At 43.8% G+C, this 13,322-nt stretch overlaps 1 pseudogene; it reads left to right on the top strand.

Annotated features, from left to right (window-relative positions):
• Window positions 1-782: 782 nt before the first annotated feature.
• Window positions 783-5,578, top strand: LOC134600839 (malate dehydrogenase, cytoplasmic-like; annotated as a pseudogene).
• Window positions 5,579-13,322: the final 7,744 nt, after the last annotated feature.

Here is a 13,322-nt window from a genome sequence, read left to right on the forward strand (position 1 = left end):
TTTGAGTGAGTCTTTTGAAATTGAACAGTATTACCTTCAGAGGTATGTGATTCAACAAAAAAGACATCTGCCTCCCAAAACCCTTCTGATTTAGTCTAAACAAAAAACAAGGAAATGTATCAATTTTTTTTTAAATAAACCAAAGGCCAATGCTCACAATGAGGAGAACAATATGGCACCATTATCTCACAATTGTGGCTCAACTCAAAGGAGCATGGCCCTGTCAGATCAATCCTTATATTTCAGACAACAGTGAGGATGCCAATTTATTTTATCTTCTAGAGAAGATGGTCCAAATCTTGTGAAAGCACCAAATATTCCTTCAATATAAATTAAGGACTGGTGCAAGTTACCAGGCTATGGCAGTGGACTACGGCTCAACTACCCCAAAGACTGCACTGCAGAGAGTTACGAAGTAATAAGAGGTCAAAATCCTCCGAGCATTCTGGCTGTCTTTAGGACTGAATCAGGACTCTATGCCTCTATTTCTATTTTGACAGCCAGGTCATATAGTCTCTTTTGCAGGGGGTGGTTTTGGGGATGACTCCATATATTTGCTATTTACTTAATGGTTTAAAAATTGCTGAAAATGGAGTCAAATGGAACTGGAAATCTGCCAGTGGCCGTTGTCGTAGGAGTTCCAGGTTGTTAGTGTTTGTCACCATGCCCAGAAGTCTTGGTGATTGGAGTTGCCTTTAACCCTTTAAGGACCAAACTGTTGGAATAAAAAGAAATCATGACATGTCACACATGTCATGTGTCCTGAAGGGGTTAAGGATGTGGATGTTGCCATTCTTGTAGGCTCAATGCCCAGAAAGAAGGGAATGGAAATGAAAGATCTAGTGAAAGCCAAAATGAAGATCTTTAAGTCTGAGAGTGCTGCCTTGGACAAGTATGTGAAGAAGACTGCCAGGGTGATTGTTGTGTGAAATATAGCAAACACAAATTGTCTGACTGCTCAGAATTCTGCTCCATCTATTCCAAAAGAGAATTCCAGCTGTTTGACCTGCTTGGATCATAACATGGCAATAGCTCAGATTTTGCTGAAACTGAACGTGGCACCCTCGGATGCAAAGAATGTGATATTCTGGGGGATTCATTCGTCCCCTCAATACCCTGATGCTAGGCAGGGCCGCCATCAGGGGGTGACAACCATGACTGTTGTCACGGGCCCGGCGGCCCTGGGGGGCCCGGACTGCTCTGGCAGTCATGGCCCCACTTTCTTACTCTGCACACATAGATAGCGAATATTGCAATCTATGTGTGCAGCTGCGGGCCCCCCCGCTCCCTGTTACCGCAGAGGGGGCCCAGCACACAGCTTCTTCTCTTCTCTGCTCTCTTCTAATAACTCTCGCAAGACCCGGTTGCCATGTCAACGCTCCGCAGGTCTCGCGAGAGTTATTGGAGGAGAGAAGAGAAGAAGCAGTGTGCTGGGCCCCCTCTGCGGTAACAGGGAGCCAGGGCCCCCCCCCCACCGGACCACCAGGGATGGAATCTCCCCCCTCCCTGGACAAAGGTAAGCAGGCAGGGGGGAGAAACAATTGAATTAAATTTAAATGTAAAAAAAAATTTTTATGTGAAAATGCCCATTCCTCCCCCCCCCAGATTTACACACACACACACACTACATACACTGACACAACACACACACACTACATACACTGACACACACACACACACTACATACACTGACACAGTGGCGTACACACACTCCATGGGGCCCCGGTGCGAAACTGATCCGTGGGCCCACCCTACCCTGACCCACTCCCCCCTGACTGTGCCCCCCCGACACATACATACAGACACAAACACATACACACACCCCCGACAGACACATACATACATACACACATGCAGACACATACATACAGAGACACACACGCAGACACATACATACAGAGACACACACACACATACAGAGACACAGACACACACAGACATACATACAGATACACACATACAGAGACAGACACACACATACACACATACAGAGACACAGACACACAATCATACACACACACACACAGAGACACAAACATACATACACAGACATACGTACAGATACACACACACACAGACAAAGACACAGACATACATACACACAGAGACACAGACAGACACACACATACAAAGACATACATACGGATACACACACACAGACATACATACGGATACACACACACAGAGACACAGACACACATACATACAGAGACAGGCACATACACACATACAGAGACACAGACACACACATACATACACACATACAGAGACACAGACATACACACATACATACACACATACAGAGACACAGACATACACACATACAGAGACACAGACATACACACATACAGAGACACAGACATACACACATACAGAGACACAGACATACACACATACAGAGACACAGACACACACACATACAGAGACACAGACACACATACACACAGACACAAAGACATACAGAGACACAAATACACAAAATGTTTCCTACCATGTGTGACTTTCCCTGGGGTCCAGTGGTGGCTCAGTCTGATGGGAGTCAGAGTTCCCACTCTGACTCCCTCCTCCTTTCGGTTTCCTCCCGCGCGGGCTCTCAGTATGCTGGGATGAGTGACGTGCGGTCACTTCCTCCCAGCCGTGATGATGTAATCACAGGGGGCCCGGTCGCGCTCTTGAAGTGCCCAGCGCAGACCGGGCCCCCTTACAATCCATGTCCATCGGGTGGCCCTGACATCATGGGCCACCCGATGAACCCCTTAACATGCGGCCCCGGCGGTTTGCCGCACGGGCCGGGGCCGCAAAGCGTGGCAGCTGCTACCCGGTCGCGGGGGTCCGCAGGGCGGCCGGGCCCCCTGGAGTGCCGGGCCCGGTCGCAGCTGCGACCCCTGCGACCGCGGTACGTACGCCACTGCACTGACACACACTGCATACACTAACACAACACACACACTACATACACTAACACAACACACACTACAAACACTAACACGACACACAATACATACACTAACACAACACACAATACATACACTAACACAACACACACACTACATACAGTAACACAACACACACACTACATACACTGACACACTGCATACACCAACACAACACACACACTACATACACCGACACAACACACACACTGCATACACCAGCACAACACACACACTGCATACACCAACACAACACACACTGCATACACTAACACAACACACACTGCATACACTAACACAACACACACTCTGCATACACTGACACAACACACACTGCATACACTGACACAACACACACTGCATTCACTAACACAACACACACACTGCATATACTAACACAACACACACACTGCATACACTAACACAACACACTGCATACACTAACTCAACACACACACACTGCATACACTAACACACACATTGCATACATTAATACAACACACACATTGCATACACCAACACAACACACTCTGCATATCTGCATACACTGACAACACACACTCTGCATACACTGACAACACACACTCTGCATACACTAACAAACACACTGCATACACTAACAAACACACTGCATACACTAACAAACACACTGCATACACTAATACAACACACATACTGCATACACTAATACAACAAACACACTGCATACACTAATACAACACACACACTGCATACACTAATACAACACACACACTGCATACACTAATACAATACACACTGCATACACTAATACACACACCACATACACTAATACAATACACACACTGCATTCACTAACACACCATGCACTCTGCATACACTACACACTAACATACTCACTGCATCCACTATACTGACACACTCTGCATTCGCTACACATTAACACACGCTGCATCCGCTACACACTTACACACTATCTGCATTCACTACACAGTAACACACTCTCTGCATTCACTACACATTAACACACACTCTGCATTCACTACAAATTTACACTGACACACTCTGCATTCACTACACCCTAACACACACTCTGCATTTATTACACACTAACACACACTCTGCATTTATTACACACTAACATACACTCTGCATCAACTGTACATACAGCACCCACTACACAAACATCCTGTATTCACAGTACACACACTACATCCACCACAAATTGAAACACTCTGCATTCATTATACACAGACACTGCGTCTAATACACACACTACATCCACTACAGACACTGCATCCACTAAACACATGTCATCTAGTACATACAAACACTACATACACTACACCAACACACACTACATCACTGTACACACACTACATCCACTACTCAAACACTCTCTGCATTCACTACACATTAACACTCTGCATTCACTACACTAACACACCCTCTGCATCCGCTACACACTAACACACCCTCTGCATCCGCTACACACTAACACACCCTCTGCATCTGCTACACATTAACACACTGCATTCACTACACTAACACACACTCTGCATCCGCTACACACTAACACACTCTCTGCATTCACTACACATTAACACACACTATGCATTCACTACACATTTACACACACTATGCATTCACTGCACTAACACACACTCTGCATTCACTGCACTAACACACACTCTGCATTCACTGCACTAACACACACACTACATTCTTTACACTGACACACTCTGAATTCACTACACACTAACACACACTCTGCATTCATTACACACTAACACACACTCTGCATTCACTAAACAATGCACACACTCTGGATTCACTATACTGACATAAACTCTGCATTAACTGTACACACAGCATCCACTACACAAACCTCCTGTATTCACAGTACACACACTACATCCACCACAAATTGAAACACTCTGCATTCATTTAATCTAGTACATACAAACACTACATCCACTACACAAACACACACTACATCCACTACTCAAACACACTCTGTGTTCACTATACACACTGCATCCGCTACACAAACACACACTCTGCATTCACTGCACAAACAGTATCTAATACACACAAACACTACATCCATTACACACATTCTAATTCACTTCCACTATACACACCACATTCAGTCCTGCATCATTGTCAGCGGACTAGGTAGGGCGTGGGTGGGCCCGGGAGGGAGGGGCCCAGACCTTGTGCTTTGTCAGGGGCCCCAAAATTTCTGATGGCAGCCCTGATGCTAGGCATGCCTGCATTCATGTAGGATAAAAAAAAAACACAGTGCACATGAGGCTGTGAAGGACAATTCCTAGTTAAAAGGACAATTAATCAAAACTGTGAAACACAGAGGTGCCACTGTTACACAGGCCAGGAAGTTATCCAGTGCCATAACTGCCGCCAAAGCAATCATGTTGGAGACATCTGGTTTGGAACTCCTGGGGACAGTTTGTTTCTATGGGAGTCATTTCAGATGGAAATAATTTGCTGTATTCATTCTCTGTTACTATCAAGAATAAAACCTGGAAAATTGTTGAAGGACTCAAGATTGATGACTTCTCTCATCAGTTGGATTTAATTAACAGCCATAAAGCTCTTACAAGAAAAAGGAGACTGCATTTGAATTTCTTTCTAGTAGTGACTAGCGACTGATCAGACATTGTACTTAAATGAAAAAAGTAAAAAGTTGTCTTTAGTTAAACCTGCAATTAATATCAAGTGAAACAACTTGATTGTCACAAGTAACACCTTTTTTGTATTGTGGCTAGCATTATAAATCATTCTTAGCATTAGTGAAAAATAAAATCTGTTTGGTTTTAGCATCCTTAAAAAACAAACAAACAAAAAACCCAATGGAACTGGAATGAAACTGATACAAGAGATATTTGTAAACGGAGTAACACCACACCAGTGCGCATTCCAAGAAAGCCGTGAGAATATTACTCAACAGAAATGTTAAATGGATTGTGCAATACATATATGCAATGCAAGTGGGTATTACATGTGTGCTGCATAGACTTAAACACTACAGTCTGTAAGAAGCTTTGATTGATTTTGATCTTTTATGCGGTTGTTATAGTGTGCTGATCAGTGGTGTATCCTGGTTTTGTGCTGCCCTAGGCAGGACAAAACTCAGGCGCCCCCCCTCCCCCCGCGCCACCCCCACCCAACCTTTCCCCCCGCCCCGCATACTAAATACACACACACACATTCACTGACAGATACGCATACACTAGCTAACAGAAACACACACACACACACTAACAGACACACTCACACTCAGTAACAGACAAACACACTCACTAACAGACACACACTCACTCACTAGCAGACACACACTCACTCACTAGCAGACACACTCACTAACATACACACTCACTAACATACACACACACACACACTAACAGACACACACTAACAGACACAGACACAAACACTAACAGACAGAAACACTAACAGACACACACACTAACAGACACACACACTCACTAACATACACACACAGTCAGACACACACACTAACAGACACACACACTAACAGACACAGACACACACTCACCCACCCACATTAACACATTTTTTTAAAATTTATTTTTAACACATTTTTTTTTATTTTTTTTTAACACTTTTGTTTTATTTATTTTTAACACATTTTTTTTTTAAATTTATTTTTAACACGTTTTTTTTTTATTAACCCCCCCCCCAGCCTCCTTACCTTTGGGAATGCTGGGGAGGGGGGGTGTCTCTTCGTCCCTGGTGGTCCAGTGGCTGCTGGGCGATCGGGCGGCACTGCATGGCGGGCGGCCGGCGAGGGAGCACTTCCCCTGAGCTGTCTGCTCAGCTCCCTCGCCAGCCTCAGAGTGAGGCTGGGAGCCGGAATATGACGTCATATTCCGGCTCCGCCTCCCAGCCTCACTCTGCGGCTGGCGAGGGAGCTGAGCAGACAGCTCAGGGGAAGTGCTCCCTCGCCGGCCGGCCGCCCGCCCGCCCGCCCGCCCAGCAGCCCGCCGGCCCGCCCAGCAGCCCGCCGGCATGTCTGTTAGCCGCAAGGCTAACAAGACATTTGCCTTGGGCATTTGGGGGCGGCTTTTTTTGCCGCCCCCTGGAAAATGCCGCCCAAGGCAAATGCCTTGTTTGCCTCGCGGCTAATACGCCCCTGGTGCTGATAAAGAAGATTTGAGCTGTATTTACAATGAGATATATCTACACCAGGAGTGTGTGTGAATATGAGTTAGCAAACAAACTTGCATATTTAACCCCTTAAGGACTGAGCCAAATGTACACGTTGTGAACAAAACGTAAACAAAACCTGGCATTTGCGCTATATGTCTGTCCAAACGTAATTCACCTCTTTCATATTAAATGTACCCCCCCTTATTATATATAATTTTATTCAGGGGAAACGGGGTTTTCATTTAATATCAAATATTTAGCTATGAAACATAATTTAATATGAAAACAATGGGAGAAAATAAGAAATGTTATTTTTTTTAGTTCTACATGACATTTTAACTGTCAATGTCATAATACTGTTTGCTTTTACTGCAATAAAATACACATATTTGTATTCAGCAAAGTCTCACGAGTAAAACAGTACCCCCTATGTACAGGTTTTATGGTGTTTTGGGAAGTTACAGGGTCAAATATAGCACGTTACATTTGAAATTGAAATTTACCAGATTGGTTACGTTGCCTTTGATACTGTATAGTAGCCCAGGAATTAAATCGACACCCATAATGGCATACCATTTGCAATAGTAGATAACCCAAGGTATTGCAAATGGGGTATGTCCAGTCTTTTTTAGTAGCCATTTGGTAACAAACACTGGCCAAAATTAGCGTTAGTATTTATTTGTGTGTGAAAAAAAAACCCACCCCTGAGCGGTGGGTGGGGGCCCTAAAAAAACAATACGGGGGTTCCTACTGTCCCCCCGGCCCCCACCCCTGAGCGGTGGGTGGGGACCCTAAATAAAGAGAGGGGGGACCTACTGTGCTACCCCTGGCCCCCACCCCTGAGCAGTGGGTGGGGGCCCTAGATAATAATGGTGGGGGGACCTAGCCCCCCGACCCCGCCCCTGAGCGGTCAGTGGGGGCCCTAAAAAAACAATAAAGAGGGGACCTACTGTCCCCCCCGGTCCCCACCCCTGAGCGGTGGGTGGGGGCCCTAGATAATAATGGTGGGGGGGACCTACCATCCTCCCCCTCGGACCCCACCCCTGAGCGGTGGGTGGGGCCCCTAAAAAACAACAAGGGGGGGACCTACTGTCCCCCCCTGGCCCCCATCCCTGAGCGGCGGGTGGAGGCCTTACATGAAATCCCCTCCACCCAATCAAAGTGACTAGGGGTCCCAAGCCAATAAAATAACTAACATGTAAAAAAAATTAAACTTACCATTAAACTTAATTTTTCAGCCCCAAAAAAGGGCAAATAAAAAGCCATCATACCCGACGAACTTAAAATAAAATAAAAAACCCGAGCACAAAAAAAAGACGAATAAGAAAAAACCAGAGCGCAAAAAAAATAATCCATCTTCACCCATGGAGGGCTCCGCGCAGACTGAGCTACGCAGGGCGGGGGAAGGCTTATAAAGCCTTGCCCCGCCCTGCAATTAGGCTAAGAACAATCTGATTGGTGGGTTTAAGCCAATCAGAGTGCTCTTTGTCATTTTACACAGCGTGGGAAAGTTCTTTGGAATTTTCCCACGCTGTGTAAAATGGCATAGAGCACTGTGATTGGATGCATTTCAAGCCATCCAATCACAGTGCTCTGTGTCATTTTACACAGCGTGGGAAAGTTCTTTGGAATTTTCCCACGCTGTGTAAAATGACAAAGAGCACTCTGATTGGTGGGCTTGAAAACCATCCAATCACAGTGCTCTGTGTCATTTTACACAGCATGGGAAAGTTCTGTGGAATTTTTCCACGCTGTGTAAAATTACACAGAGCACTGTGATTGGATGGATTTCAAGCCACCCAATCAGAGTGCTTTGTGTCATTTTACACAGCGTGGGAAAGTTCTTTGGAATTTTCCCACACTGTGTAAAATGACAAAAAACACTCTGATTGGCTTAAACCAGCCATTGGATAACAATTGTATAACAATGTTTGGAATTTAGTGAATATTCCCCTATATATTCCCCTGTATAACAATGTTTGGCATTTAGTGAATATTCCCCTCAGGGGTGGGGGCCAGGGGGGAGGACATTAGGTCCCCCCCCAATTTGTGTTTAGGGCCCCACCCGCTCAGGGAGGGGGGACCCTTTTTTTATTTTTATTTTTAAATAGTAATAGGGTGCGGACCGAACATCGCATATGTTCACCGTCCGTGGCGAACGCGAACACGCGATGTTCGCCAGGAACTATTCACCAGCGAACCGTTCGGGACATCACTAATAGAAACCTGTCTTTTAGAGATTCCAATATTTTTAGCTCAAAGAGTTTGTTAAGAGATTGACAAATATTACCTAATTCTTGCACTCCTATCTGCCTTATTATGTCCAAGCGTGGTCCAAAAATATATCCCTCTAGTTTACTGACAAGAAGTACAAGCAGTTTTTTTTCAACAACTGTTAGATCACACTTACATGAAGTTAACTTACATTAACTATAAATTCTTAGTATTTGGTGCAGGATACCTGTTGATTTACATTGCATGGTACCCAATCACTCCCTCCAATGTTGGAGATTTACAAAAGAGGGAGGTACACTGGAACACATCTAGTGTAAAAAAAATAAAAATAAAATGAAAGTGTAGGTACTAACCGGGATGTGGGTGTTAGATAATGAAGACCAGGAAAAAGCAGACATTTAAAATAACTATTTCTACTCTGTATATATAACCTATGGCAATAGATATGCAAATGATTGCTGCAAAAAACATGCAGAAAAATTGTAATTGGCTAACTCAAGATAATGTGCTGCGGGGGCGGGGCCTGACCTGCAAGATGGCCGGTCATGTTCCTTAGTAGCTCCCAACGACTATGGCAAATATAAAGCTAACTAAGCTATAAACTTGTGCACCTATGCCCACCAAGCTACAGAAGGATCACCACTACAACCAGGCACAGCCACCAAGCTCACGCAAGACTACACCGAACCGACCACCTCTCGGGCCTACAGGACTGGACTTGCAGGCCGGGGTGAGAAGCGGCCAATCTCCCCCGACTGTGCACGCACACACCGCTTGCCTCCACAGCCCTGATTCACCCCCCCCTTTGGACCGGTGGGGGTTATCCCGGTCCCCACTTGGTCGATTTACCTCAGCACCCACTCAGCTAGAACCGCTTGAGACCGCGTGGCGCGACCAGCATGGCCGCCATGCCAGACCTGCTTCAGAGCAACACAAGCCCAGAATGCCAAGAGTGGAGCGATCTCTTCCTCAAAAGATTTGACGCCATCTTCCAGAGGTTCTGGCTTCGAATAGAGAGCAGATCCCACGCACTCATCCCTCCCGCCTTAAAAGCGACCCGGAGAGATACCCCAACAGCTCATTCCTCTCCTGGGCCGGGAACCCGAACAGAGAAATCTCCACTTTGCCGTCCGCATACCCGGAGGCCATCTCGGAAGCCAATGCGCCCACGAGCTCACAATCCTGCCGCCTCGGCACGAGGATTCCGTGGACTTAGGGTACGGGCTTCCGGACAGACCTGGGGTCGAAGATACGCGGCAAAGCTGTCCTACAGTTTGAGAAGCAATCGGCAGGGTGGTATCCAATTACACCTACCAAGGCTAAAGCCAGAGGGAAGGGATGCTGATCCTGATATGGGGAAGAACTTTCTACCATGGCCCATCCGAGGCATTGGGTGAACAGAACTGTATGATACCTCATGTATTTTTGCTCTTTTTAGTTACACATGTTTTTTCTAATTTTTGTTACCTTAGTTATTACTCATGACCCAGTGGCATCAAACTCAGGCACACTGACATAGCCTGTATATTATGAATGTGTGCAGCTTACAGCATATAGAGCCTGAACACCTATTTTATATAAGACCATACTCCATGTCTAAATCCTGTTCGATTAGAAAAACATCCCAAGCTGCACTAAAAATGTATAAATGTATGCCTAGACACTATGTCAGTGTCTTCAAAAACTGATCAAGCTTGTTTATTATCTACTAGTACATCTATTGTTTGTCCTGTATTCTCTCTGGTCTCTCAGACCTATGATTCAACCTGTTAAAAATATAAAAATGTGCAGTTCTTAACATGCCATGACATTGTATCAACTTGTGATCTTGCAATATGCTTGTCAACGCTGTCGTGGCGTCGATTTACCTCAGCACCCACTCAGCTAGAACTGCTTGAGACCGCGTGGCACGACCAACATGGCCGCCATGCCAGACCTGCTTCAGAGCAACACAAGCCCAGAATGCCGAGAGTGGAGCGATCTCTTCCTCAAAAGATTTGATGCCATCTGCCAGAGCTTCTGGCTTCGAATAGAGAGCAGTTGAACCTGTTAAAAATATAAAAAATGTGCAGTTCTTAACATGCCATGACATTGTATCAACTTGTGATCTTGCAATATGCTTGTCAACGCTGTCGTGGTGTCACAATCCTGTATGTTATACCGTGCACGAAAAAAAGAAAGAATTAAGAAAAAAAGAAAAAAAAGATAATGTGCTGCAGCAACTAAAGAATGTTGATGTAAACAAAGCTCCAAGGCTTCACGGTTTTCAACCAAGAGTACTTAAGGAACTAAGTGTGGAAATAAATGAACCTCTCTTTTTAATCTTTCAAGATTATTTTCTTTCAGGAAGTGTTCCAGAGGATTGGAGGAAGGCGCATATGGTTCCTATATTTAAAAAAGGTGCAAAATCATTGTCCGGAAATTATAGATCTGTGAGCTTAACTTCTGTGGCTGGGAAAGTATACGAAAGGTTACTAAGGGATAATATTCAAGAATTCCTTGAGAAGAGCATGGTTATCAGCAAAAATTATCATCTTTAGTTTAGAAAAATGTCGCCTCGGAGGGGATATGATAACATTATACAAATATATTTGTGGCCAATACATACCATTGTGTGGAAATCTATTCCCAAACAGGAATTTACATAGGATACGAGGTCATGCATTTAGACTGGAAGAAAGAAGATTAAGTCTAAGGCAAAGGAAAGGGTTTTTTACCGTAAGAACAATAAGTATATGGAATTCTCGGCCTGAAGAAGTGTTTTTTTGGTTTCATCAGAGTTTAAACAGCAACTAGATGCATGCTTGCTAAAAACAGAATATTCAAGGATATAATGTTTCAATGCAGGGTAAATGCTTTCTTGATCTTGACTGAAATTCTGGGTTCCAGAGGGATTTTTTCCTAATTTGTTGCTAAATTTAAAGTGCTTCAAACTGGGTTTTATTGCCTTCTTTTGGATCAACGGCAAAAAAACAAATGTGAGGAAGGTTGAACTTGAAGGACACATGTCTCTTTTCAGCCTATGTAACTATGTAGTGTAGGTGTTCCAGGGAAGAAAAAATCCTGGAGAATGGTAAAAAATGTGTAATGATGTGACAAGGTATTCAGTGTCATTTGACTTAATCACCAATTTTTTACCAATAAATAAAAGCAAAACTTTCTGGTGCACATGAAATTTTTGTCATGTGATCTTTGTGTGTGATATTACTTTTACTAGATTTGTTTTTACATTTATTAGCACCATTTTGTGTACATTTAAGGTTTGGGATTTTTTCCACGCTTCTTTTTTTTACCAATAATCCTATCAAAATTTAAATTCTCATTATTTCTTCTTAACAGAAGTCAAAGATGCAATCACTACTCAACTATTCCTCAATCTAAGAGTGATTGGTTACAGAAAACTGAATATTGTTAATCCTTAAAGAACTATGCTGCTCCTCCATGGGATTATACCAAAAGCATATCACAATCTGGAAGCTGTGGATCATTTTTTTTTTCCAGATTCCAGATTAACCTACAGGGTGTAGAAGGAGGTCATCATCTTTTGGAAGTCAATGTTCAAAAGATGTATTATGAATATTTCTAGTAATGTGTTTTGCATTATTCTCCTGTACAATAAGAAAAATTGTTTCTGGACTGTACTCCTCATGTGTTCACATGTTTCTGGTTTATTGCATTTGTTTAATTTAATTTGTTTCATGTGGTTGATTATTTGTCCTAAGACAATGGCACAGTCCTATATAACATTTACTCCCATGAAGGTAATCTTTCTTATTACAAGCAACCCGTAACTGCATTGCTATGCTCAATTATTTATGCTATGTACATGCTCCATTTAACCAATTTTGTATTTGACTCTCTTGGGACATGCATGCATTCTGTCAACTTTGGTATTGGAGAATTAAACATTTGCAAAGAAAAAAAAAATGAAATGGATTCCCAAGGGCTATCAGAGATTTGCAAAGGTTGTAATAACCTTTA

This window comes from Pelobates fuscus, chromosome 1 (genome assembly GCF_036172605.1).
Source record: "Pelobates fuscus isolate aPelFus1 chromosome 1, aPelFus1.pri, whole genome shotgun sequence".
NCBI classification, from domain to species: Eukaryota; Metazoa; Chordata; class Amphibia; order Anura; family Pelobatidae; genus Pelobates; species Pelobates fuscus.